This window comes from Etheostoma cragini, chromosome 19 (genome assembly GCF_013103735.1).
Source record: "Etheostoma cragini isolate CJK2018 chromosome 19, CSU_Ecrag_1.0, whole genome shotgun sequence".
Lineage (NCBI taxonomy): Eukaryota > Metazoa > Chordata > Actinopteri > Perciformes > Percidae > Etheostoma > Etheostoma cragini.
In genome coordinates this window covers 7532908-7559332 of record NC_048425.1, presented here as the reverse complement: position 1 = coordinate 7559332, position 26425 = coordinate 7532908, and the positions used below count along the sequence as shown (strand labels likewise).

Sequence of the window (26425 nt, the reverse complement as noted above, 5' to 3'; positions counted from 1 at the left end):
ACCCTAAATACTAAAAAGCATTATAATGAAAACAAGATTGGATTTCGAGACAAGTCACTATTTTGAACATAAAAAATGACGCGGTCTTCATTTAAAGTGTGTTTTTACATCTTATAAGTTAGCTCCGAATACTCACCTAGCTTGTCCCAGTAATTTGCCCTTTTACGTTGAAGACTCAATGTGTAATTCCGGTCGTGCTCTAGCTTCTTTTCTGTTTGACTTGACGAAGGTGACAGAGAAGAGCTCTGGATTCTTGTAATATCTTGCTCTCTGTCTCTCTCCTCTCCGGTGGACGGATAAGTGCTCACTCAGTCTCCATTACACATTGCACTGGACCGCGGAGTCAGCAGCAGTGTCGTGTCGTAAATGACGTTATCACTGTTAGCTAGTGTTAAATGTTAGGCTACCAGTCACGAACAAAGTAAAGTAACGTTAGCCTAACTGTAGGCTAAGCGACGGTACTGCAACGTCACTACACTTTCACTTTTTTTTAACCAGTTAATCGTCGAATAAAGTTGATTTAGCCTTTTCACATGAAAGTGAAATGATGACAGATTGTGTTTCTCTCTCCTGTTAGTTTTTACTGTAATTACTGTTAGCCCCGAAGCAGCATATTTCCTAAGTAGTTGGGATAGCCAAAATGACTAGCTAAAATAGTTTTACGTTGTAATTGTGCGTGGAATTTTTTTCGTCTGGAAAAGCAGATTCATAGATAATTTTGTAAAGGTGTTATAACAAGCAACTGCTTCGTGCGAGTTTATGACAACAGAAATTGGCTTAAGTAACGTGTTTGCGTTACTTTTCTGTATACCTGTGAGTAGCATTTACCGCGGATAGGGGGGAAGCAGCAGCCCGGAGGAGGACGAGAAGATGGGGGGAGGAGTTTGAATGAATTGCTTTATCGATAACTGTACCTCTGCTCTGCAGCCTCTGGTTATTCGCGCTGAAAGTTTAAGTGCATTGGATTTGTACTAAACGGAATTGATTACTGTGCTGTTCTTGTGAGGGGGAAACGCTGAACCATATATTCCCTCCACCTCTCAGTCTTAGTGTAGCGGGCAGCAGCAAGTGTTTCTCTGAATCTGATGAAGAGTGAACTCTCACTTCAACCTTAAGCTCAGCCTTTGCACTAATGCTTTTAAGTTATGAGTGTACAAAAGAAGAATGAATAGATAGATGCATAAGGTCCCTTGCTATATATTTACCACCTTACTGACGAAAATTTGCTTTTAACATCCCTTTCAGATGCGTACGCCCACATCTCACATATCCAGCCAAGGAAAGAAAAACTTCTATCTTAAAGATCAAAACATCTCAAATAATAATATGCATGTGACCTCTTCTGCAAGTAGGCCTAACCAGCAATTAAAATCATTGTTCCAAATCTATAAACACCATTTAAATGAGCACGGACTATTGCAAGAAGGTCCAAATCCTGCTATTTCATATTTCATTCAACACATTTATTTTGTATTCATTTATTCACCTTCTGCACACACGCAATAACATTTAAAGTTATCTAACTTATCTAACTTATTCCTGGCATAATTCTAAGTCCAGAGGACACATTACCATGACTACAATTGGGAAATTTAACAAATTATTTACGAAAGATAAAAATATTTAGGTGCTAGATGACTTACTGTTCTGCTGCCGGTCTCACGGAGGATTCTAGGGCTCTGCCGGCTCCCACCGACCCATTTAAGGCAGTCTGCAGGACCACTGGCTCACACCAGCACAAAATGTAACACTCTGACAAAGCTCAAGTGGTGCACAGGGGACCAGAGCCTTGTTCCCAACAGTGTTATGACCTTTCTTTACTTTATTGTTTCACTCCCTCTCATAATCCCTAGTCAGTTAATCATGTGTGCACCTGCACTGGATTAATGCACCACAGTCTTTCGAGAGGATGAACTTTACACAGTTTGTTGGCATGATGTGATGTGGCAGGCAAAAAGTGTGTTTTGGATCGGCAGGTGTGTGCGAGCAGGGCGGCTGGTGCTACGGTAGATTTTCTGGGCCCCTGGGAAAACAGCTCAGGGGACCTTTAAACTGTAAAAAATGTATAATCTTATGAGTTCTGTACAACATCTTAAATTATTTAGCATCTCTCTGCCCTTAAGTCACCTTTGGGTGAGTGTTTGAACATGTGTGTGCATTCAAGCATGGTTATAATAATTGCAAGTTGTTGGGTTTATTGCCCTGCATGCTTGTATATTTGCTTATGTTCCTGTCTCCCAAACCCTGGACCACTCCAAGCTAATGTGAGTCACTGTCGTGACAAGATGCGATGTGTCACCTGGGAGACACACAGACACAAAGGACAGACACTAGCTGTTCACTTGGCAAACGTCCATGTACACACTTACATTCATTTTATACACAAACACACTGGCTGTACATACATGGCTGCTGATGGATGGTTGTTTCTCCACAACAGCTGGAAAGGAATGGAGGGAGTGGGAGACTGTTGGGAATGTCTATTCCTGTGTGGCACCCTACATTAACTCTCATTATTTGGAATGCCCACTCTGAGCTGCATTTTTCTAGCTAGAAGACGGGTACATGGCCATCAGTTTTAAGTCATTATAAGGAAATGTTAACTTGGGCAAAGTCCCAATGATATGATTCATGCTTTCATTAACAGTAAATACAAAGTACATACATCTGATGGAAATGTCATTAGTTTTGCAGGTGCATATGTTCATACACCAAACTATAGGACAAACTCAAATTGTTACCTGATGGTGGCACCATATGCAAAAGTAGGGATTACCAACATTATTAGGTTTCATCCTCTGGGGACCACAATAGCTGTAAAAGAAGTTCATGGCAATCCATCCAATAGCTAACGACAGCCACCAGACAGCATGGCTAAAATCATTAGTGGTTGTAGACAGTCACGGCCTGAAGTTAACTTTTTTGCCACTGTGGCAGGTGCATTTTAAAATCCACTAGCCAAACAGGCTTTTCACCAGCCATTTTCTTTTGCCTCATGATGGTAAGATACAGAAAATGCACAAACATCGTTCTTGAACATGTTAAGAATACACATTTAAGTACTGTTAAGTTATTAATTAAATCAATTGGAAATGGTAATAAGTCCTGGACTATTGTATTTTTATCCTCGATTGTATTTGATGACTTTTTATGTGTAAGGTATTATTGATACAATTAAATAAATCAAATAAAAAAACGCACTATATAAAACCATATATTCAAACAATATAACTATAAAACAATACTGCACTGCCGTTGATTTGGTCTGTACTGTTGTCTAAAAATCAGCTACTCACAAACCTTGCCGTTATCGCCAAACGCTTGGTAATAAAACATCATCTTTTACTTTTCTTCGAATCATCCTCATCTTTTTGTTGGTTTCAGCCGGTCTCTTCACCCAATTAATGTAGCGCCACATTTTCTGAGCTCAAATCGAAGAAAATGGTCAACTTGGTTGGAATTAGAAAGAACAACAGTGGCAAAAAACAACTGCAGAATCACTTAATTCCCATTGGCTACCTGCCAACGTGGCAGGTAGATTGACAGTTTCACCTGCCAATGGCAAAATTCAGCTGCATTTTGCGCATGGTTGGGTGTTCATTTCAGACCCTGTAGACGGTGTATGTTGTGCTCGAGCTATATCGGGTATACAGAATATATACAAAAGACTAAAATGTTTTTGAATTAACATATTTAATTAACAGATTACAAAATAATTTTCGTCTTTGAGATTAATTTCCAATTTGCTTCTTATTGCATATCTAAAGTCCTTTCAGGTAGGCTGGGAAGTTCCATTGTATAAAACGGAAGAAAGAAGAGCGAATTAAATCTGGAATATCAAGAGATTTTCATATGTGGAACTGGTGATTACAGATCCTTTTGAAGGTCATCCATTTATAGAAACTCTTATATTATAGATATTACTGTGATCCTTTGATCTTCCTTTGGCATGTCCTTGAATCCCAATCTGCTCCAGGGACATTGCTCTTGTGTGACAATGCACTCTGTCCACACTTACTTCTAGTATTGGGTTACAACATCCCTGATTGCCTTTGTAACCACAGATCCCTTCCATCTATCCCTATCGTGACATTTTCACATCCTCAACTTATTTGCCTTGAAAGAAAAAGCCCTTTTTAGGGATTTCATTAACATGTGAAGGTTTGTCAGTAGTGTATACAAGATCATTTTCTGATTTCCTGATCAAGATCAACCTGATCTTGCAAATGACCGGGTTTATTCAAGAGTGAAAAGTCCACACCATTGATTTGATAACAAAAGTAGCTCTTACTGCTTTTGATTGTGATGTGTAAAAATGATTCAGTCACTTGGTATTTTTAATATGAACATATACGTTCTCCCCATTTCCTCTTGACAATGTTTACGTTCAAATATCTGATGCTCTCTGCTCCCAGAAGACACCCTGGCTATAACTGAAGAAAAACCCAGCAGTCCAGGCTTTGCAGGACTCAGACATAATCCCGCTATTAGCCAAGACAGGATTCCAATCAGAGCTCAACAGTTTTCCTGGGTCTTCCACTCTTTTACCAGCAAAACATAGGATTAAGAAGTAACAGGCAACCTCCCACCCCTCATACAGAATGGGATCAGTGCAAACACAAAACAGGTGTCAAGCAATTCAAATATCAAGTAAACGCATATCTTTATTTTTGCATTCAGGGAGAAAAAGATCAATACCATTGTTACATTGCAAGAGTACACAAACATATTGTTGCAAGGGTCGGCTAAAACGTATATGGACAGAAGGCTATCACTTACTTTGCACGTGTTGACATACTTTAGGAGATTTATTTCTATTCTGGATCATCTTAAGGTCAGTTTGCATCCATCTGTTGTGACAATAAAAATCCAGTGGAAATTACAGTAAATGGAAAGAAATCTATTATATAGCTAAAAAGTTTGTACTGAGTTTGTCTCATGTTGCAGCAACCGGATGCAGCAACGGTGCCCTTGCAAAATTGATAGTGGAAGGGGAGCACCTCAATTTCTCATCTGTAGAGCTAGACTACATTAATCATATCTTTTGATGGTTTTCAACACATTTAGCCTGCTGTTGATGTATTCTTGACAAAGACACTAAATCATAGCTGCTCGCTCATTTGAAGTCACTCTGACAAGACTATCAGCCTGAAGCCGAAAGATGGAATATTATCGAAATTTTAGCCAGATTCAAACTGACTTTTACACAACATGAACAAATCTCCTCCTACTCTTGCTTGCTTCCCTCAGTGTGAATCCTACACCACAACAAGCATCAGCCAAGAAACTGTGGTTATATTTGGTCACTTGGAGTGTGAGATGCATTTTAGCTTATCCATGCATTACCTTTGTGCCAAACCAAAGCCTTGGTGAGGACCGCAGCTATTTATGGCCACGTCAACCGTGGCACCTTTCACCACTTACCAATTAGTGGTTTTGTTGTGCTCCCACTCTGACCTTTGGTGTGTAATTTAAATCAATTAAATGTATGTTTTTGTTGTTTTTTCAAGTGTGTGAAAGTGGAGGTGTAATTATTGCGATACCAAATTTAACCGCACAAACACACAGGCACAAAACAGAAACACGCATGTGCTTGTTTTGTACTGAACGTGCACACGCATGGACGCAAGCATACAGGCATTCCAGCATGCACACATTCACACACAAAACGCACACAAATGGAGAGTGTGTTGCGGACATGGGTAAACAGAAAACCCACAGTGAGAAAAGTATTTTATTCAACAGTTCTGTTTGGCCTTGGTGGACTATTTAAATGGAAATCAACACTTCAGATGTAGTTGACACTTGTTGATTCAACATACAGTCAAAGTCAACTTCCTGTAGCATGTTGTGCTGTTGACACTCAGCTCATACGTGGGACGATTTGATTGCGGCCAAATGTCCATTTCCACTCCATCTGCTGGTATTGTAGTCATGCAGAGCCAGTATTATACCTTGTTCTGGATAAGACTGCTGCTGAAGTGTGCTAACTCGAAGTCCCTTAAAACTAGTACACATAATAGCAGATGTGCATGTACTTGCGTTTACATAAAAAAATGCGATTTAGAAATGGCTTTTACCAGATGCACGATCAACAAGGGATTATTAATTCTAATTGTAATTATTAGGAAATGCTTTTTGTATATTGCTGTGCACGCATACTGCATAACTCATATTACACCCTTTAAGTTGAATAGTTTTTTTTGTTGAAAATAGGTGTAATTATTAAATAATTTGTTTTTTTATTTCAGTTAGTTGCTTTAGTTTTCAAAAGATTTACTATGTTCGCATAACATGACTACTTTTTCTAAAAATTGTCCCAAATGGTGCTTAGATGTGTATATATATATATATATATATATATATATATAGAAATATTAGTCATATATAGTATATGACTAATATTTCCAAGGATAAAAATCCCTGAGTAATCACTGATACAAAAGAAGAAGAAATCAATCTGCTACTGCTTATTTCTGCAATAAGAACTTGTATACTGTGGTGAAATGAATACAAAAAAAACTGCATGGACTCCATGACAACAGTTAAATTGGGCCTGGTTCTCTGTAGTTCTTCTTCTAGTTAGTACGCCAGTGAACTGGCTGATGCCTGTTTGTGTTTGACAGAGACAGAGAGGAGGGAAGGCTCGCTCCGACTCTTTTTCCTCATTAGAACTAACTTTACCAAGATGTCATTCAGAGTGGACAGGCTCCATCTTTTGTCTGCTTCGTATGCTCAGTCTCAAAAAGCTTAGGTGTGCGATTGTATGTGAGAGTGGGTCTGCTCTTGTTCAAAACCAGCGAGGTAGTGACAAACTGACTTAAACACAAGATAAGATTTTGTGAGGCAACCACCGGGAAATGTAGCATAAATAATGTAAAATGTAGTGGCTGTGTCTCTGGTCACGATTTAAACTGTCAAGCTGCCAACTGTGGGGATGGCAGTAATGGCTACATATCTGCTGGTGCATAAAAACAAAGCTCTCTGCTGAGCCTTTTATTAACCTCTTTTCTTTAACAAGCAGGATTGAACTAATCCTGTATTTGCTTATTGTTTGTCTTATTAACTCGCCATCATCATCCTCTTTAGCAGCTCTCAACAGCCGAGCGAAAATACGTTTGCCGTACATTATTTATAAGCTAAATAGAAGCAAAATATAGCTGCTTTACCATGTCATATCCAATAAGGGCTCAGACTTCCACACATTTGCTTCAGGAAATGTAGTCACGCAATAGCAATGTATTGTAAAAACTCTCCTTAGTATGGAGACACGTTAAAAGTATGTTTCCAAAAAAAGGACGAGTAATTAGGAGCAGCACATAAGGGTTCAATTAGACACAGAGAAAGGGACAGATGGAAAGTGCAATTCAAACGGTGAAAGACAAATCATCCATAATCTAGAGGGATCCATACCCTTACATTTTGTCTTATGTTCCGTGAGCACATGCTGTCACATGCCTCATGATTTCAAAGAATTATTCTGGTGGAAAAATGATCCGCTGACGTTCCCGCCATCCTGCTGACAACAACAGTAGAGAAAACAGCTTGACAGAGTTAGGAGGCGGAAGGATGGGGGAAACTATGGGTACAATCTTAAATCTGCAACACTTGGTTTGGAGTTAATTCAGATTACTGGAGACTTTACGGAGCAGAACTATGACACCAGCATGGCTATAACCTATTGTCTCATTAATCTAAATCCATCTCCTCAGGCTTTAAGTAATGCATTTGTTTTTCTGAGCCAGCAGCTAACAAAACCAATCAGCTACTGGCAGCTATGGCTGATGTTTACGGGTGTGATGACTGTTTGTTCAAAACAATATTGGCAGATGTGATAGACGGATGATTCATCCAATCACATGCCAGGTATTTATTGAAAGTGCATGCCCTTTTCCAAACAGTTTCCAATGAAACCATCCGGTCCTCTACTCTTTCGGTGAGCTTCTGAATACGACATGGACATAGCTTCATAGACAATGAAAGGGGAGCTGTCTTTCCCCAAAAGTTAAATACAGGCACATTCATTTATAACCGCAAACAAGCACCTGCGCAGGTGTCCGGTTAAACTTTTCAATCACTAAAAGTTAATCCACACTTTTCAGAGCCAATACGTTTAGGTGGCCATCCATGTGGGACACAAATTATGCTAATATTGCTAACATTAAACACATTTCGGTGTAACAAATGTCCCAAACTATCAATACTAACCAGTACCAAAGCAGTCTGCGGCTGTCAACATGGTTGTTGAGTTAAAAGTGAGAGTGAACCAAAAAAGCAGAGTTTCGGTTTTGGTGTAAAACCAAAACAACAAGCTGAAAGCCCCTAAAATGTTTCTTAGACCTGAGCGGAACTGCAAAGTTTGGTGTTAATTCTCTGCTACTTTGATACTGCGAGAAACCCCTTTTAACATTACACAATCATTTAATCCATCGTTAATAAAAGAAAATTTTTAAATGAAGCTTTAAAGTGGGTGTCATCACCATCCTGTTCCTTATGAACGTCCTCTAGGTAACAATGTGTGTTTAAGTGTGTGTTGTACCTGCTGGTTGATTCATGCAGATTTATGTTAAATGCATGTAGCATGCTGTAGTGCCATTAAACCAATTCTATTTGATTTACAGTTGAATCCTCTATCATTGCGTGAGCTGAAAAGAACTACATCTCTGCTGAATTTGTTTAGCGTTGTTGAAAGAATGGAAGGTGTTTAAACTGTGATGTGAAGCATATCAAAGACATCTGGGGATGCATTTTTACAGTGACAGGTCTCATATATTTGTCATACGTTTTTCCTGGTAGCGTGACAAAAGCCTTCAACATGAAGGCATTGGAGATGTTACCCAACCCTCCCCCTTTCAGTTAAAACACAAAAGCAAAAATTATAGCTGTAGTATGTTTCTTTTTGGATCTGTCTCTCTACCTGGGAATTACATGTGTGGTAGGTAAAATAAAATGGGTCGTAGTTATGTCAAAACATGAAATAAATCAACTTTTTATAAAGCCTGTTTAGAACATTAAAGGGTAGGTTTGAATAAAAAATGATTTGTTTGTTCATGATTAGAGCTCTATTATAATTATTACTTTTCAGATACATGGATAGACGTGGTGATAGCGGGGATAGAGATCAAATTGGTTTATTATAAAACGGCTGGAAGAGACAACCAGATAATATGAATTCAACTCACAGCCAGTCACATGAGGGCTAATAGATGAGGTGATGTGTGAGGTTATGTGTGCATGTGTGTTCAAAATGTCCCCCTACCCATCTGTGAACATGCATGCTCCACAATTCGCTGGTTGAAGAGCCTGAACAGATTAACTGTTTGAATTTTAAGCAACCTGCAGGAATTCAAATGAGTCAATAACAAGAATTACAATGCATACAATCCCCTCCAGACATGCAAAGTGCTTGACAATACTTCCCGACAAATTCTGAACATGAATATATAGAGCTCTAATTTCGCATGACTTTCAGGCCAATAAGAAGGCACTCGTTAAAAATTCTTTCACATCTTTGGACAGGCGTCTGTCAAGGTTTGGCTTTTTGCTGGCCACAATTCCCATCCCATGCATCTGTGAGACCCAACAGCAGCTATGGCAAACACTGAAAGCTGTTGGAACATACAGTAGTCAGATAACATATACATACAGTATAGTATTTTTAAAGTTATGCACCGTGTACAATTCAGTGCCCAGTGAGGTTTTCCTGAAAACACACTAACGTTCTGTCTACATTCTATATTTCTCACAAAAATGCAGTGTGTGTGTGTGTGTATGTGTGTGTGTGTATGTGTGTGTGTGCATTGGTACGCCTCTTTGCAGGTTACAGCCACCAATTGCCTATCATTAGGCTTGCTTAAGATGAGCCAGGCCTGCGCAAAATCGATCACCGGTGATCGCTACCCATTCCATGCTGGTTAGATTTGTGTCTGACTAGATCCCGACTCTCTCTGACGTCATTCGTGGCTCACGTGGGCAACGATAACCTTTCAAGATCAAGGTGGTCTCAGTTTTGAGAGACAGGCGCTGCAGTTGGTCTCCAGTGACTGCAAGACCCTGGCAGAGCCAGAGAATGACTGGAATCAACTTAACGTATTGGAGGGATTTAAATTTAAATTTAATTTGTCTTATACTGTACAAAGCACGTTTGGCTGAAAGTTACGTTTAGAAATCAATGAGAGTAAATCCATTAAAATGACTGATCATCCACAGTCTGTTGTTTATTAGCAACAGATCACATGTAGAGCAGTTTGACAGCAACTCTGTCATAAGAAAAACATCTGGAGACTGTGTACAAGCTGTTGTGGATCTGCTAACAACTATCTAATAAAGCGAGACGTGTCTGTGTGTCTGTACAGTATGTGTGTCCATGTTTGGGGGGGACGGTAACCTGCATGTCACTTTATAGTATTGGTATTTACTTGCTGTGAGCTGTAGCCTACATTCACTTCTAAACTGAGGCAGAACATAACTTAATCGCAGAGATTATTCCGTCACAGCACTGTGCACTGCCAGAAAATCTCAGAGCTGAACCGGGCAGACACAGCAGTTTTCATCAGACTCACCCTGGGTCGAGTAATTGAGTCTACTGCTAACTTACACTACTTCTACTACTGCTAACATTACCATTGTCAAAATACCCCCGCGAATCAAACTTCTACTTCCTAGTTAACCGTCAAGCCACTAAATCTGTATGGAAATTAACACTGCCGCTGAAGTGTTCATACAACAAGAGCATACACAACATATCTCTCTCTCTTTCTCTCTCTCTCTCTCTCTCTCTCTCTCTCTCTCTCTCTCTTTTGTCACCACCCCTGGCTCCTACCGCCTGCTCTTGCACACTTTACCAGGCAAGGCGCAGCTCATCTTGAACAAGCCTATTGAAATAGCATCAAACTGCCCGTCAAAATGTTATCACATCAGAGCATGTACACAACGCTCAAAACTCATAAACTATTCCCAGCTGAAGTAAGAATGTCCTTAAAATGTTAGAAGTAAGAGGTAAATTAGCCCTGTTAGCATAAGAGCAAGTGTGATAAACTTCTAACAAAATCCATCCGTACCAATGGGTGAGGTCTGAAATGTGATGTGTTGCATCTTTAACCACACCCAACAATGATGTCTCTTTGTCCTGACACACCATGAGTACACGTTTCCATCTCTGCAACAAGACTTTTCTGTAATCTGGTGTTTCTTAGTCTGGTTGGACCTACAAGGTCCACAATAGTTTGAAATTCCAAATAAATCATAGACATCTAAATCCCTTTTTTGTACAAAAAACGACTTCAGTTTTGGCACACTCAAGCTCCATAACAACATTTAATGATCTGGGCTGCAGTGTGTGAGTACCAAAAGCTCAGGTGTGTAGCTTTCTGGTTGCCCCAGGTAGACAAAGCCTTCAGTACTGTATGCCTGTCAATCACTCTTTTCACAGGGAGCAATAAACACAAGGAATGATAACTGGAGGGGATAGAGAGGATAAAAAATTAGTATGAAAGTGGTTGTGCTTTGATGTATCCGCACTTCAAACATATCCTCGCTAGGGTGCGTGTCCCTCCACTGTACCTCGGCTCATGCTTTAAAACTGAGACTGAACTGTCTTGCCCCCTTTGTTCCTTTGAAACTGCCCGTTCTCTTCTTCTCCTCCTTTTTAGCCCCTATTGTCAGTGTGCGTAACATCTGACAGTTTCAGCGGAATGGCAGAAATGCATGTGAAGTATATTGGAGAGGATTGGGCTGTGATCCCCGGTCCTCCCCTTCTGATCCTGGCTGGTTCTGCTCATCCTTCTGTACCGTTCTGTATCCCCCATCGCTCCGGTTAGACTCAAACGCTTTGTTCCGGAAGGGTTTTAACAGCACGTTTAGTCATGTAATGTACAGTATGAGTGTTATTGTTTCAGTTGGTATTTGTGTTTGTGTTCAAATTTGGGTGCTCAGGCAATTCCCCACAATGCAAGCAAAAGTGACTCACAAATGGCAAATCTCTTGATTATTAATCCAGCTGCCTGCTGTGGTGTAGATGATATGTGTGCATGTGTGTGTTGCGCAGAGTAATTGATACCATCCTGTAAATGTAAATGATCAAAAACATTTCTCTTGATGAAAGAAATGCAATGACAACTTTCCTTCCTGAAACGCAAAAAACAACAACATTCCCAACAGTGAAGGGGCGAGGGCTTTGATCGATTTTGCCGCACTCTGAGAACTGCTAAATAATGGGGGCGTACATTCACATAGCTCATTAAACTGATCTTTCTATGCTCTTTAATTTTTTCTGTCTCTTGTGTCTTCTTTTCCTATTGTCTCAGTTACAGGTAATCACTCAGAGAAAGCGTCACTGTGCACACGCACCTAACTCGTGTAATGATTTTGAAGCCCGATGTCACAAAGAACACTTCCTGTAAGAGGAATCCAGATCCTAGAGTGAGGCTTGATTTCCACAGAGGTTGCAAGCTCATTACTTATCATTAAAACGGTGCAGGCAATCCCAGCTTAATAACCAGCCTCACACACTTGACATCTCAGTTTAAAAGCCTGAAATTAAAGTCTGCATATCAGACTCCACAATTGGGTCTTAGTCATTGCGGTCAAAGAGCACCACTGACATACGGCAGAGCCTCATTTCCAGTCAGAAGCCGGCTGTCACCCCTGCACATCTGTTAAAGGGAATCCTTGACTGTTGGCACTCCTGTGTTTTGTAGCCGGGGAGGCATCGTGTGACGCCTCTGCTGCAAAATGGAGATGTAAAAGTCTGACTTGCTGTCAGGCAGAGAGGGCTAATTGTACAGGAGGAACAGCTGGTGCACTAAAGCTTTGACAAAAAGGAGAAAACTGTAATGCCTGGGAAAACTTTTTTTTTTTTGGAGCTGCCATTTAAAGTTAAACAAAAATAGAGAGGAGGTTGAGTGAGCTAGCTTCAGTCGGAGGAGGATCTCTTTGGTTGCCTGCCAGGTTGGGAGATTTTGAAAGGATTGCTTGGCTCATTGATGGGCTCTTGTGAGCTGACATTAGAAAAGCATGCCTAATGGTTCTGAGAGAAAGTGAATGGTACAGTTTCAGAGGCGAAGGATGTGGAAGCTACTGAGTGAAAAATGTTTAGATGGGAAAGCGAATGGAAGGTATGAAAGTAAAGTACAAAGGGCGAGAAAGGATAGAAAGAAAGAAAATGGGCAGAAGAATGATTTGAGGGAGGCAGCGCGACAAGTGCTTGTATCTTGTGTCTTTGTGCTTCCATTCATTCAAGGCAGGAAGGCTCAGGCAGAATGCTAAGCTAATGAGCTCCCACAGGATAGCTCCAGTTTGGCATGATGGCAACTCTCTTATTACCAGCTGGCTTAGAGCAGCCCAGTCTAGCCTTAGCTTAGTTTAACTTGCCAAATCCCCCAGCAGATCATAGGCCTTCAGCTGTTAGCCCACCCTAGTTTTCTGAATTATACAGAAACGCCTCTTTGCTCCCATCCTATGGAATATAAAATATAAATAATAAATAATTTGTTTGCCTCATCCAACACTGGCATAATCTGTTTACATTACCACATTTGTATTGATGTTTATTTCTGCCACTGCTGCCATTTGCAGAAAAAAAAGCACAGGTACACATCTTTCTAATCTTATTTAGCTTCTCTGCTCTGTTGTCTGCTAAAGGATTAATCACTCTCAGCATCTGCCTGCACACACACACACACACACACACACACACACACACACACACACACACACTAAAAACCACCCTGTGTTCTGTCCCTGTGCTCTGTCTGTGTTTTGTCTGTAATTTGGCCTTTACTTGGACTGCATGAATCTACTTTTTAATGAGTTATAAGCTCAGGCAGAGGCTAAACTAAACATAAACACGTTTGTACAGTTGATATATTGGCTATATGAAGCAAATAAACACAAAGTGCACAAAACTTGACAAATAGCTTGGCTTTCTATGGAACATTAACTTACCACCGACCTCAGATAAGTCATGTTACTGAGTAGTACACAGGGCGGCTGTGGCTCAGTGGTAGAGCGGTTGCCTGCCAATTGGAAGGTTGGTGGTTCGATCCCCGCCCCTGCAGTCATTGTCGAAGTGTCCTTGGGCAAGACACTGAACCCTGAGTTGCCCCCGGTGCTGCGCATCGGAGTGTGAATGTGTGTGAATGTTTATCTGATGAGCAGGTGGCACCTTGTACGGCAGCCCCGGCCACAGTGTATGAATGTGTGTGAATGGTGAATGTTCCCTGTAGATGTAAAAGCGCTTTGAGCAGTTGTTAAGACTGGAAAAGCGCTATATAAATACAGCACATTTACATTTACATTTAGTAGCTGTGTGTTTCCTCAGCAAGTATGTTGGATCCCACCATACGTTTTCTTTAATATTAGGCATGAAAAAATTTTGAAAAGGTTTAAACTGTAGAAAATGATTCAGGATAAATATGGTGTACTTGCCACTGTTGTGGGAAATGTTGCTTCTGTTCAGACAGCAGAGAGGACCAGCGAGGAGCATCTGGAGACTTACAGTAAGGATGAGTTATGGAGGAGAACAGAATTGAATCTCGGGACTGCTCTTAAACATAACAAATGAAGATGGATTCCACTTGTGTGTGTGGGTGTGTGTGTGTGTGTGTGTGTGTGTGTGTGTGTGTGTGTGTGTGTGTGTCTGTGTGAGTGTGGGAGAATCCAGCAGAGATAGCAATGAAAGTGAAATCTCCTTATGAACCTGTCAATGTGATGAAGTGTGTTTGTGTGTCCACATTAACACGCAGAGCATATATTTGAACAAGTTCACTGTTTTGCAGAGTGACATTATGGATTCCTAACATTCAGTTGGTTTTTGCTTTTACTGTGTGTGTTTTGTGTGTGTGTGTGTGTGTGTGAGTGTGTTCAACACATTTGTGTAAATCTCAAGGACTAAGGAGGACGATTGAACCAAATTTGCTTCTACATGTGTTGTATGACAGGTTAAGAAGTCAGCTGTTGTTTTGCCTTTGAGAATGATTTGTATTCAATTGATAAGAAGGCCATTAGCTGCAGCTTCAGCCCGTTGCCATGACAATGTGTGTTCTGCGGAGAAAGCCCTGGCTCCTCAGGTATCTGTTATAAGAGAAAACAGTGCGGTGTATCTGTTGTACGGGACTGTGTTTGTGTGGATAGTTGGCTGGGATTTTTAAAATAAAGGATCAATTCCCAAATAAAGCTCCTATCAAATGTCACTACAATAACATGTAATCAATATAACTCCCCATACCCGTGTGTGTATTCACACACAATCTGCAACAGCATGTGTGTTTCTTCAACAGATTAGCTTCTGAAGGGTTTTCCAACATCTGGACCTGCCGCTCAAAGCTTCTCCTGGGCATAGGTAACATCTGTACATGCCACTAGCCATCCGATTGGCTGAATGAACATCTGTCTGTTGTAATGCACCATGTGATTGGCAGGTGGTGTGAGGGGAGGTCACAGCTTGCATTTTATGCTCACATTATTGCTTTTAAATGGCTGCAGTAGAAGCTTAAAGGTCATGGATCATTGTTACTAGAATGTGGCTCATTCTGTAACGGAGAATACGTATGAAACCTGGGTGGGAGGAAGAGAATAACCAGTGTGTTCTCAATGTGCCCTTGAGCAATGCAAATCTGCTTCTAAATTGGCGCTCAGTTGCTTGTGAGTGTAGTAGTCTTGGTAACTGACTGGAAATTGCGAGGTGAGCTGCAGTCAACCCAACCATGGAGATTGATGGTTAGCAAAAAGCATTTTCATTTTGAAAGACCGAATATGTGCACACATAAATTCTGTATGTCTAAGAATATCTGACAACACAAAAAGCAACCCTGAGAAACATTAAGGTTACAGTTATCTCACAATCAAGCTTTTCTTCAGGGTTTATGTACAGATTTATATGTCGATTAACTAAGTCAAATAATACGATTTTAAATGCTATAATTAATCCTGCACTTAGTGATACCAGGTATTTGTCAAAACTATAGAATCACTGGAACATGCACCTGTACTTGTTTTAATTATTGAGCATTGCAATTGGTAAATATTGAGCATTGCAATTGGTAAATTTGTATGTATGTGTGTTTCTTTTGTGATGTTGTTGGGGATCAGTTTGTCTATATGTATTTATGTTTGTGTCTGGTCTGAACCCCTTTTGTATTGTATTGTTTTTAAATCATCTGGACCTTGAGTCTGTAAATAAAGAAATATAGTAGCAGGCTTTTCAAGACAATGTACGGGGTCTTTAACCTCTATCGGTAGTAAATAGAAAGAGACAGATCATTTGATAGAAAGATGGCGTCAGATCATTGGCAAGTAGCTAAATGACCTTGTTGAGGAATTGACAATGCTTTAGAACCCCTCCTCCAAACAGACATTGTGGAATCACAGCTTAGCAACCCATAACTAGGCGTAGCAGGTCTGTCAAGCTTTGGATTTCTCCACATGTTAAAGCTGTGTGCATGTGCCTGTAGTGAGAGCCACACTCTGTAAAAACTGGAGGCTGGTTTCTTTTTACTTTTTTCTTTTTTTTAAGTCTTTTAAAAAACAAAAACAAGATAATAGTGCAGGCTACTGAATTGATTCAGAGGTTTGTTAGTCTGCTAACGGTAGATGCAAACATTAGCATGTCTGGCTAACTAGCTCACCACCAACAGTGGTACCCCAGTGTTACTTCCAGGACCAATGAACATGCATACATGCGTTCAGCCCACAAACTGATCTGAACTCTTATTTTGTTTTGTTCTCTCTGTGTTTGCAGGGGTTTCCTCCATGTGCTCCAGTTTCTTCTCACCACCAAAAAACAAGTTTGTTAGGTTAGTGCAAAATACAGTGCAAATACAAGCAATTATTTCAGATTTTTTAATTCACTGTTACAATGAATGATTGTTTCTGTCCACAGTTTAAATCTTTTTTACCAACATGTGTGCACACAGTTATCCAACACTAATACTTTTCCTTCCTCGTCTTTTCTGTCATGCTCTGGCAACTTCTCAGTGCTCTTAAATTAATCAGGGCTTTAATGGAAGCTGGTTAAATATTCAAATTCAATAGGGCGTTGCTCAACACATATTCAGCTGGCCTCTATCTTGTGGGATGAAAGCAGTGGAGCATTATACATTTATACATTGGGACAGTTCAGCTGATAAAGTCATTAAACAAAGTAATGATTGGCAATTGTTTTCAGCTTAAATCCTCTAATTAGCAAATGCTACAGTTACAGGATGCAATGTATGAACAACCAAATGAGCCTTCTGTCCCTGAGCTATATGGTACACAATTAACTGTAGTGGCTCATGACTACTGTATGTGATGTGCATTGCAGTATATGCTGAATATTTTTGTCCTTTTTGTCTCATATTTGCAGTGTTTCTGAAAACATTTTAACAAAGTCAATACAGAGGTTAATACACGTTTGCCATACAGTATTTGAGGTCATTAATGAATTTATTTTATAAATCAGACAGCATGTTTTGACATTTTTTGACATTTGTGATACCTTACCTTTAAATCCTCTCCATGTTTTCAACTGTTGCCACTATATCGGAGCAGCAAGTGGATATTTTAGTCGCTTCTCAGCAAATAAATTAACAAAAGAAGAGTTATTTTTCACCATGACATGTGACAAATTTCCACCTGCTATGGAGCGAATAAAACTTCCTTCACAAATGAGTAGGTTCTCCTTTGGAGCAACATGTACCCCACCAATCACTGGCTCAGCTGACCCTGCTGCTGTTGAAATCTCCTGAAATGGCAGGGTTGGTGTTGGTGCCACTGGTGATGTCAGCCGTCACTGCAGCACCTGTCATTTGACGGGATTGTGAGGGGAGCGCCTGTCAAATAAACCATGACCGATGCAACCTGTCATGAGCCCTCTCCGCTTTTCCCGTTAAAGGTTATGCTGTGTTGAGAACCCTGTCACTCCTAGAGAGACGGAGAGACACATACAAACAAACATACACACACACAGACAAACACATGCCCAGTCAAGCGAAAGCACAGCCTCAGCTAACAGCAGTCTGTTTGTTCTGATTGATGGAACTATCAGAGAACAGTGCTGGTTACAGAGTGTTGCTGCATGTATGTACTGAGGCTGTTAGCATCATAATGCATGAGCAATAAAAATCACTAATTTCAAACTGACCTTGACCTTGATTCATGGTATAAGCATAAATGCATTTTTATATAGAATTCATCTATTTAAAAATGCATTTATGCTTATACCATGAACATGGCATAGTAAATATGCTGAAATTAGAAACCAATCCTTCTCAAGTTACTAGACTGATGCAATGTAATTATTCATGTTGGTCTAGAAACTCTGTAAAGTGGCTCCTTCTTGAGACTCACGGCTGATACTAAATGAAGATATGTGGGTATCTAAAAATAGCATAGCGATAAATCAGAAGTGTGTGTGAGTCAGTGTAGTTTCCAGTATCTGATAAAAGCCATTGATTGTCCAAAGCTCAAAACTTGTAAAAGTAGATCTGCGGCGTGAGCAAAAAAACTTGTGCATGTGGCATTGTTTGCACGTATTTCAATTTGTCAGGGGGAAGTACTGTATTTGTATTGCTATTTTTTTTCTTACTTTTCTAGATGTAGTTATTATACAATTAATAAACTTAAAATTGAACACATCACAATCAACACGGTCCAAATTAATACAAACTTTGGACACATTAACAACATACATTTCAGTTTCAGAATTCTGATTTGTTTTGGTGGTCTGAAGGTAAAACGTTGAGCTGACTTTTTTTTAATGAGATATATTTCTTTTTTTTACAAAATGTATCGCAGGTTGCCAACAAAATGTCAGTATTCCAACAGTTTTCCACTGGCAATGCGAAAGTGCTGGTTTGGCAGGTCTGATGTTTACTGTGGTCATTATCTTAGTTTAGCTTGTTAGCATGCTAATTAGCACTAAACACAAAGTACCGCTGAGGCTGATAGGAATGTGGTTAGTTTTACAGATGTTTGGTCATAGACCAAAGACTTAGGTAAGGTGAAAATCTGGCCTGATGATGGAACTAAATGGAAAGTTATAGGTCATTACTTAGTCCTTACATCTGACTTAAAACCAAAAATGTCTACCTCGTTGTGGTGCTATAGGAAAAAGGCGATCACCAAAGTCAGTGGTATAATAATAAATCCATCCAATAGTTATTGAAATATTTCAGTCCAGACCAAAGTGGTGGAAAGGGGTCATTGCCATCCCTACACAAAACACATCACACCATAATGCAGATGTTACTACGTGCAGCATCCTTTTTAAAAAGGAAATTGGAAACGGTTGCAATGACTAATTTTCAAGTTTAGAAATGTCGGCAAATAATATGGCACCCATTGTTTAAAGAAACACGTTCCGGTGAACTGTTTTCAAAAATATGAGATTTCATTCGGAACAAGCAGCCAGTCTGGCTTTGAAATTCCAGAGAAGCCAGACCCATGTGATGTGATCCAATCAGCTGCTGGTTTTTTTTTGGGCTACAAAAAAGATTAGTGCTGTCTGCTGTCATGGAGACGTATTACATCTTGCGCACGCGCAGAACGTACACTCAATTCTGAGACGCCTCGGTTTGTTCCGAGGCACCTTTGCAACCATCTTGGGGAGGCTGTCGGTCCGGCTGTCTTTTCTGCCAAATGTCGGCCGTTGGGTTGGTGTGTCGGAGTCTTTACACCAGTCCCTAATCTCCCTAAAGAAAACAAACAAATCAAAACACAAAAGGACATGACAGTGGAAGCAATGAGATGCTTCAATCTTTAAAATGTGAGTAACTTGTCCTCCTCTTGCATTGCTAAAACATGACCAACTCACATTCAGTTCAATGATGAACAAATAACAGGATGGTGTAAAAAGCTGTTTCAGTTCAAACTAAGAGAAGTGACAGAAGAATTGCAGCCAACCTTGTGCAATCAGCTGCCCAGAAAGCCTGTGAGTCCTGCTGGGACCAAGATGAGTGCTTTGAGTGCAGACTTAAGGGCTCCAGGATATAGGACTAATCAGTGACCGACATATTTTGCATGCACACAGGCACACATATATCGTTTCTCTATGTCTCCTTGGTCACATTAGATGGAAAGTGTTCTCTTTTCTGCATACCCTTTTTGCATCTTTGTTAAGAAAAGAGTCTTTGCCTCTACCTCGGCCTACTAAGCCAAGCTCTTGGGTTCTTTTGTCTCTGTGACATGCACTAAGACTGTGTTTGTGTGTGTGTGTGTGTGTGTGTGTGTGTGTGTGTGTGTGAGTTGACGTGGTACATTGCAATTGTTGAATATTAGCCATTGTCTTTAAAATAGCTGCTATGTTTTTATTCTTCACATTCATTTCCATAATATAATCTGCTATGAATTGCTGTGTCTAGCAGTGACACAGCAAGCTTAAGTGGTGACTTACCCATTAAAAATGGACGGAGATGAAAAATCAGTTGACGTGAAAAAATAAACAAGGTATCATTAAAAAAAAAAAAACTATGGGTTATTAAGCACACATTTCCTTCTTCATTGTTCTATCAGTGGATTCTACACTGTTGTACCAAAACTCTTTGTTTTCTATTGATAGCAGGGTATATTGCAAATAACACCAAGCTGTCCTGATATTACTATCACACCTTTTAGCTCTCTGAGCTATTGATGTTTCTGTGGAATGCATTGCACTCATCCATTGTGCACGTAAGTGTGGGTGATGAAAAGAGATTGGGTGGTGTGTAGATGACTATTTTCTCATCACGTGTGTCTAAACTCCGGTCGATTCGTGTAACATCCTTCGAGCTAGAACAAACAATCAAATTGTGTTTACCTTATTAAAAAAAGTAAAATTCTCAACCACACAATCAACAGCCATTCCAATTCCAGCGCTCACCTCCCTAGGTGCACATGTTCCCCCAAATCAACTTCCTTCCCGAGACTATTTTGCAGAGGTACGGTTGCTGCGTCCGGCGCTTGGTGCCACCCAAGACGATTGTGATTGGTTTAAAGAAATGCCAATAAACCAGAACATTTTTTTGTCCTATCCAGGAACGTCTGCTAATGTTATGGTGACCTACGCTGCAGTAGGGTTAAAGATACACAGAAGGCAGCCAAATCTTTGTAAATTGTAAAGAAAGGGTCTATCAAACAACTCTATATTTATGTAATAATTAACAGTAGACTCTCAATAATAGATTGACTGACTGTCATTAATAAGATGATTTTACACAGTTCCTAAATGCATCATAACAATAATAATTGAAGGACAGCATCGCTCTAAGGGGAAACAAATCTCTCTAGTTAATGGCTGTTACATGATACAAACCAAGCTGAAAATTAATGGGAGGCAATCATGCTTGGCAATGGACCTAACAACATCCGTGACAATAAAAAGCCTAATAATCCACGACCCCTCAATGATCATTACGTAATTACATGACATTACATGCTACAATATGGAATTTCTTGTTGATTTCATTCTCAATTAGTCCAGGCAAATGGAAACAGCAGAGCAGGAAATTGCAAGATACACTTTTCATTCCAACCAGCAAAATTCTCAGTCTGATTTAACATTTAACCAGAGCTGAGTTAGGACTTTTGCTCTCACATGTAATGTCAGCGGATTTTCCAGCTGCTGTGGGACAGAGTCCTTTTGAAAGTCTCGGTGCTGACAGCTGTGGTCTTACAGGGAAATCAACCAACAGCACCCACCGCATTCTCCAAAGGGTACCGTCGCCGTTTTTTAAGGAAGACAAATTCTTCCTTTCTTTATTTGAAACAGTTTTATTTATCAAGTGTCCATTACACTCTCCTTCCCATCCATTCCAGTAAACTGAGCCTTTATTTTATTTCATATGTTTATTTGTCAAGGACAATCCACAGATATCTCTGGCAAGATGTTAAAAAAAAACCATGAAGGGAGAATAAAACAAGCAAAGTTAAAAGAACAAAGTCACCAATAAATAATGCAACAGTAAAACACAGTAGTTAACTACAATTCTTACATGTGAGTACTGATTTAGATTACACATATATGTTGTTAATTTTGAAAGCTTCTTCTTTTCAGCCATGTAGCATTCATTTCATAGTGATCGATTGGAAGTACAGGTTTTTCTGATTAACAGCCCTAAAACAATGTCTCATTATTTAACAATCACATTTACATTATTTTCCCATCATTACCTAGAGCTTTGCTTAATTTAAACACATTGTGTGGTGCTCTTTTAACATGGAATGAGGATAGAAACTCACAGGGACTGAAAAGTTGATGTGCCTAAATTATGATTTAAAATAAAATGTGTGTGTGTGTGTGTGTGTGTGTGTGTATGTGTGCGTGTGGGGGAATCTAAGTCTAACGCAATCTAAGTCCTGGGACCTCCCCAGGTAATCAACAATATATGAAATTCTCTCTCTGTCCCTCCCTATACACCAAATCCAATACCAGGATGCTCCCCATCTTCACAGACACACACACACAGACACACACACACACACACACACACATACACGCATTTTATCACCCACAAATGCACACAAATTTGTGTCGCTCATGTATACTCGCTGACATGCAGGACATATCTTTAAACACAGACATGCTTGCACTCTGTCAGCAGTGGGAATGAGTCCAGCTGCGAGGTGCCCTGCAAATTGCCAGTGATTTTAGCAGTTTCACCAAATTCAGTGGAGCAGAGAGAGAAGGGAAGAAAGAGCTGGTAGATGGAAAGGGAAGGCAATCAATACATTCTGAGCACAGTGTCGAAGAAACTGACTTTTTTATCCATTTCTCTTCAACCGTCTGTGCTTTGTGTTTTGATTAGCCAGGGATGTGCTGCGCATGGGTAGAGGCAAATGTATTCGTTGATGGATGAGATTTCTGAGATGGCTTTTCATGTTTTCAGACCGAGAATATTCCAAAAAGATCTGTTCTAGAAAGCACAGATCTGTGCTAAATATATGCTATTTGAGTTTTTTTTTTGTTGCTATATTTTATTTAACAAGATGATAACATACGACCACAAGTCACTAAGATGTATTGTAAAATCAACTGACCACAGACTGTGAATCCTCCTCTTGCGGATTCTGCTAACTGGCTAGTCGACATTTTCAAATGTAAACATCAACGAAAAAGGGGAAAAAGTAGGAAAAATGAATTTCACTATTCACTTCCACTACATAGACAACCAAGACCATCTATGTTCCAAACATCTGATCAAGGATTACATCTGCTCCTCACTACCCAGCACAGTGGACCCATTACAGTTTGCATACTGTCCCAAACAATCAAGTGAAGACGCCTTTGCAAACCTCCTCCACACTACCTTATTTCACCTGGAAAACAAAAAGCTACGTGAGATTGCTGTTTATTGACTACAGCTCAGCGCTTAACACCAGAGTTCATGCCAGGCTTGTGACAAAGCTCAAGAATTTGGGATTTAACACCTTCCTTTGCATGTGGACCCTTGGCTGACATGATTGTTAGTCTATGTGTTCTGTTTCCTGTTTTATTTTGAAGTCTCAGTTTTCTCCCTTGTCTTGTCTAGTTTTGCTTCCTGTCTCCTTTTTTCCCGCCTTTTGTGATTGTCCGCCCAGCCCTGATTTGTTTCACCTGTCCCTTGTTAGTTTTCCTTAACGGGGGGGATTTAGTCCTTGTGTTGTCTGTGGTTGATGTTGGATTGTTGTCTGCTTCACGTTGTGTCGTGTGCTGGCGTCGTGGAGTGTCGTCTGTGTGATGCTTCCTGGGATTCATGTTTTTGGGGAATTATTTTGGTGTGTGCTTGGCTGCCTACCTCTGGCCTTCTTTTGTTGTAGGGATTTTTGTTTTATTAAATCTTTGAACGCTACTCTGCTTTCGTCTCTGCTGCATTTGGGTCCAAGCCTCGCTGATTCCATCTCACAACCCTGACACTGACTTCCTGACAGGAAGACCCCAGGTGGTGAGGGGGGTGCGTGGGTGGGCGGACACACTCCTGCCACCATCATTCACCCCAGGGCTCTGTTTTTAAGTCGTTCTCTGTACACACACGACTGTGTAGCCACTTTTGACTCACCATCACCAAGACCATCATCAAGTGTGCTGACAACACAGCTCTTACTGAGAAAACTGAGGCTGAAATAGACAAATTTGATGTGAATTGAAATGCGGACGTTTTTAAATCAAAGTCAACAAATATTTTCATTTCAATTTGTACCTTGGCCCACACTCCATTCCCATTTCTTTTATTGTATTTTTCCCACACTTTTCAGACGGTTACTCATGAAAGAGCCTCATAAAAAGCACAAATGGAAGGAAGAGGCTCACCTCTGTGTGATATCACAAGGGCGGGGGGATTTGTATGGTACATTGTCATTCATGATAAGGCGGAAGGAAGAAAAGAAAAATCAAAGGCCATCAATTCACATTCTTTTCTGTTCATCTTCATTTTTTTCTGCACACAACATTTTTCTTTTTCCCCTGCTGTCACCGTCTCTTTGTCCTTGTTGCTCAGATTTTTTTATCTTTTATTTTTAATCTCTGGCTCACTACTTTTTACCCCTATGTCCTTCTGTTGTATGCATGCTCACATGATTTAACTAGTCTCTTATGGGGGTCCTGTCCAATGCCTCTCCACCTTTTACTATTTTTGCTTTCTTTCACTCTATCCCTCTTTGCACGAGAAGCAGAGATAGACTCATACATGGTGGTTTAAAGATCCTTGTCAGTCAGACCTGTGTGATTTCTTTTTTCTGTGTGTGTTTGTGTGTGTGTGTGTGTGTGTGTGTGTTCCCTGGAGCCCAGGCCCTGAGGCAGGGTGGGGATGAGCTGTCTGTAACTGGGTATTGATCTGAAGCGCGCACACACACACAGAGCCATGCTTTGCTGAAGGGAAGCAGAACAGATCAAGACACTGATTCAGCGTCATTCTGAGATGAACACGCCTTTGAGTTTCTGCGCTGTGTGTGTGTGAAGGTATGTCTCTACCATGATGTGTGTCCGTGTGTTACAGGGACAGAGCGGGGTAATGATGGCTGCTGGTTGTGTGTCCCAGAAGTGTGTATGGAAAGAATACACACCAAAGACAAATATCAATCCACTGACCTTTCTTCTCCAAAATGGTAGCCTTTAACAATATTGGACAAAGCACTAGCTTTTCCAGGTACTGACTACATGGTCAATAAACTGCCCCAATCCGATGTTTAATAATATGTTCACGTATAACTTCAAATATTTGAGAAAGGAGTTAAATGCTCAACAATAGTTTGTTCATTCAAATTGATATTTGGTAATTATTATGCAGAGGGACAAAATATTTTCTATGAAGGCATTTTCAAATACTGCACATTGCTGCAGCTCCTCTTTTCACCCTGTGTGATGAGCTTTCCGTTCTAGCTACAGAGTGAGGCATCTCGCTTCTATTCCATCTTTGTTGGGGGGTCGCACATGTGCAGTACCTGGGTAAGGACTACTAGCCAGTCAGAGGCAGAGTATGAGGACGTGTCACGCTAGCAGCTAGGCGAGAATTATAACGTGTGTTAGAAAGTGATGCACATTCATCACGGCAGTAAAGGCTGGACTACAATAGACTTGTTTGAAGCATTTTGTGAACACTGTTTTCTGTTAGACATGGTAAGTCCCTTTGGGATGGACTTTGGGCTTTTTCAGTTTGTAAGCCTATAACGTGCACAAAAAAGATGTATAACACAATAAAGGAAAGGGGATAAAGCCAAAAAGCATAATATAAGCCATATGTCATAATGACAGCATTTCGAAAATAATCCATATGCCAATGCTCTGGTCTTTGTTAGGGAACTGGTTAACAAAGAGTTGCTTATTTACACATCCAGCAGTTAGGGAGCAACATCATAATTCATTTGGAGTTGCTGTTTCTGGTCAAGTCATGATTGTATGACTGAAAGTCCAACATTCGCTCTCTTATAGCTCGTTTTTTGTTGTAACAAAAACATGAGTCACAATCAAAATTTTTGATTGCAGTGTTTTGATATGGCCTTTTTAATAATGGCTGGTAACCATCACTGGATCTGGGCTGTAATTATGCAACCTGGTACACATGACTGGATCTTATGGTGACTCTTAAGGATAAATATTACTTATTTTGTCCTTGCGAGCGCAATATACTGTAATTAACTCTTGGTCTGCACTCGACAAGCTTTCACACAGTCATATTTCTGTGACCACGAGAAAACATATTTATAGAAAACAGTTCAAAATTGGGTTTTGAACAAAACGTGATTCATTTTGTTAACATTTGCGACATGAGGAAACGAAATCTGATTTGGATTTCAAGAAAACAAACCAAATCCTAATTTTTCCCCCATAGTATTTCTGTATTGGATCTGAACACCCCTTTTTTAGATAATTAGGTTGACTTCACCATTTGCTAAATCCATTCGGTATGGTTACTCTGTGTTTTCCCTCCTCCTTCGTTCCTTTCTTCCTTTCCATCGGGTTGTCTTGACCTAGGACCACACTCCTCACCACACTTTC

The 26425-nt window shown here is 40.2% G+C and overlaps 1 protein-coding gene and 2 long non-coding RNA genes across 3 annotated transcripts in view; 1 reads left to right on the top strand and 2 right to left on the bottom strand.

The window, feature by feature from the left end:
* Positions 1-937, bottom strand: part of LOC117934740 (NACHT and WD repeat domain-containing protein 2) — a 46764-nt gene extending 45827 nt beyond the window's left edge. The window contains exon 1 of the mRNA XM_034856679.1: positions 137-937. The gene's annotated coding sequence lies outside the window, so the exon portion shown is untranslated. The remainder of the gene's footprint in view (positions 1-136) is intronic.
* Positions 784-25813, top strand: LOC117934911. The gene is made up of 3 exons (XR_004654612.1): positions 784-794; positions 10156-10159; positions 25743-25813. It is a non-coding gene; the product is annotated as an uncharacterized LOC117934911 (long non-coding RNA).
* LOC117934891 lies at positions 10441-22088 on the bottom strand. The gene is made up of 3 exons (XR_004654592.1): positions 22077-22088; positions 16618-16620; positions 10441-10598 (listed from the first exon to the last, which is right to left on the bottom strand). It is a non-coding gene; the product is annotated as an uncharacterized LOC117934891 (long non-coding RNA).
* Positions 25814-26425: the final 612 nt, after the last annotated feature.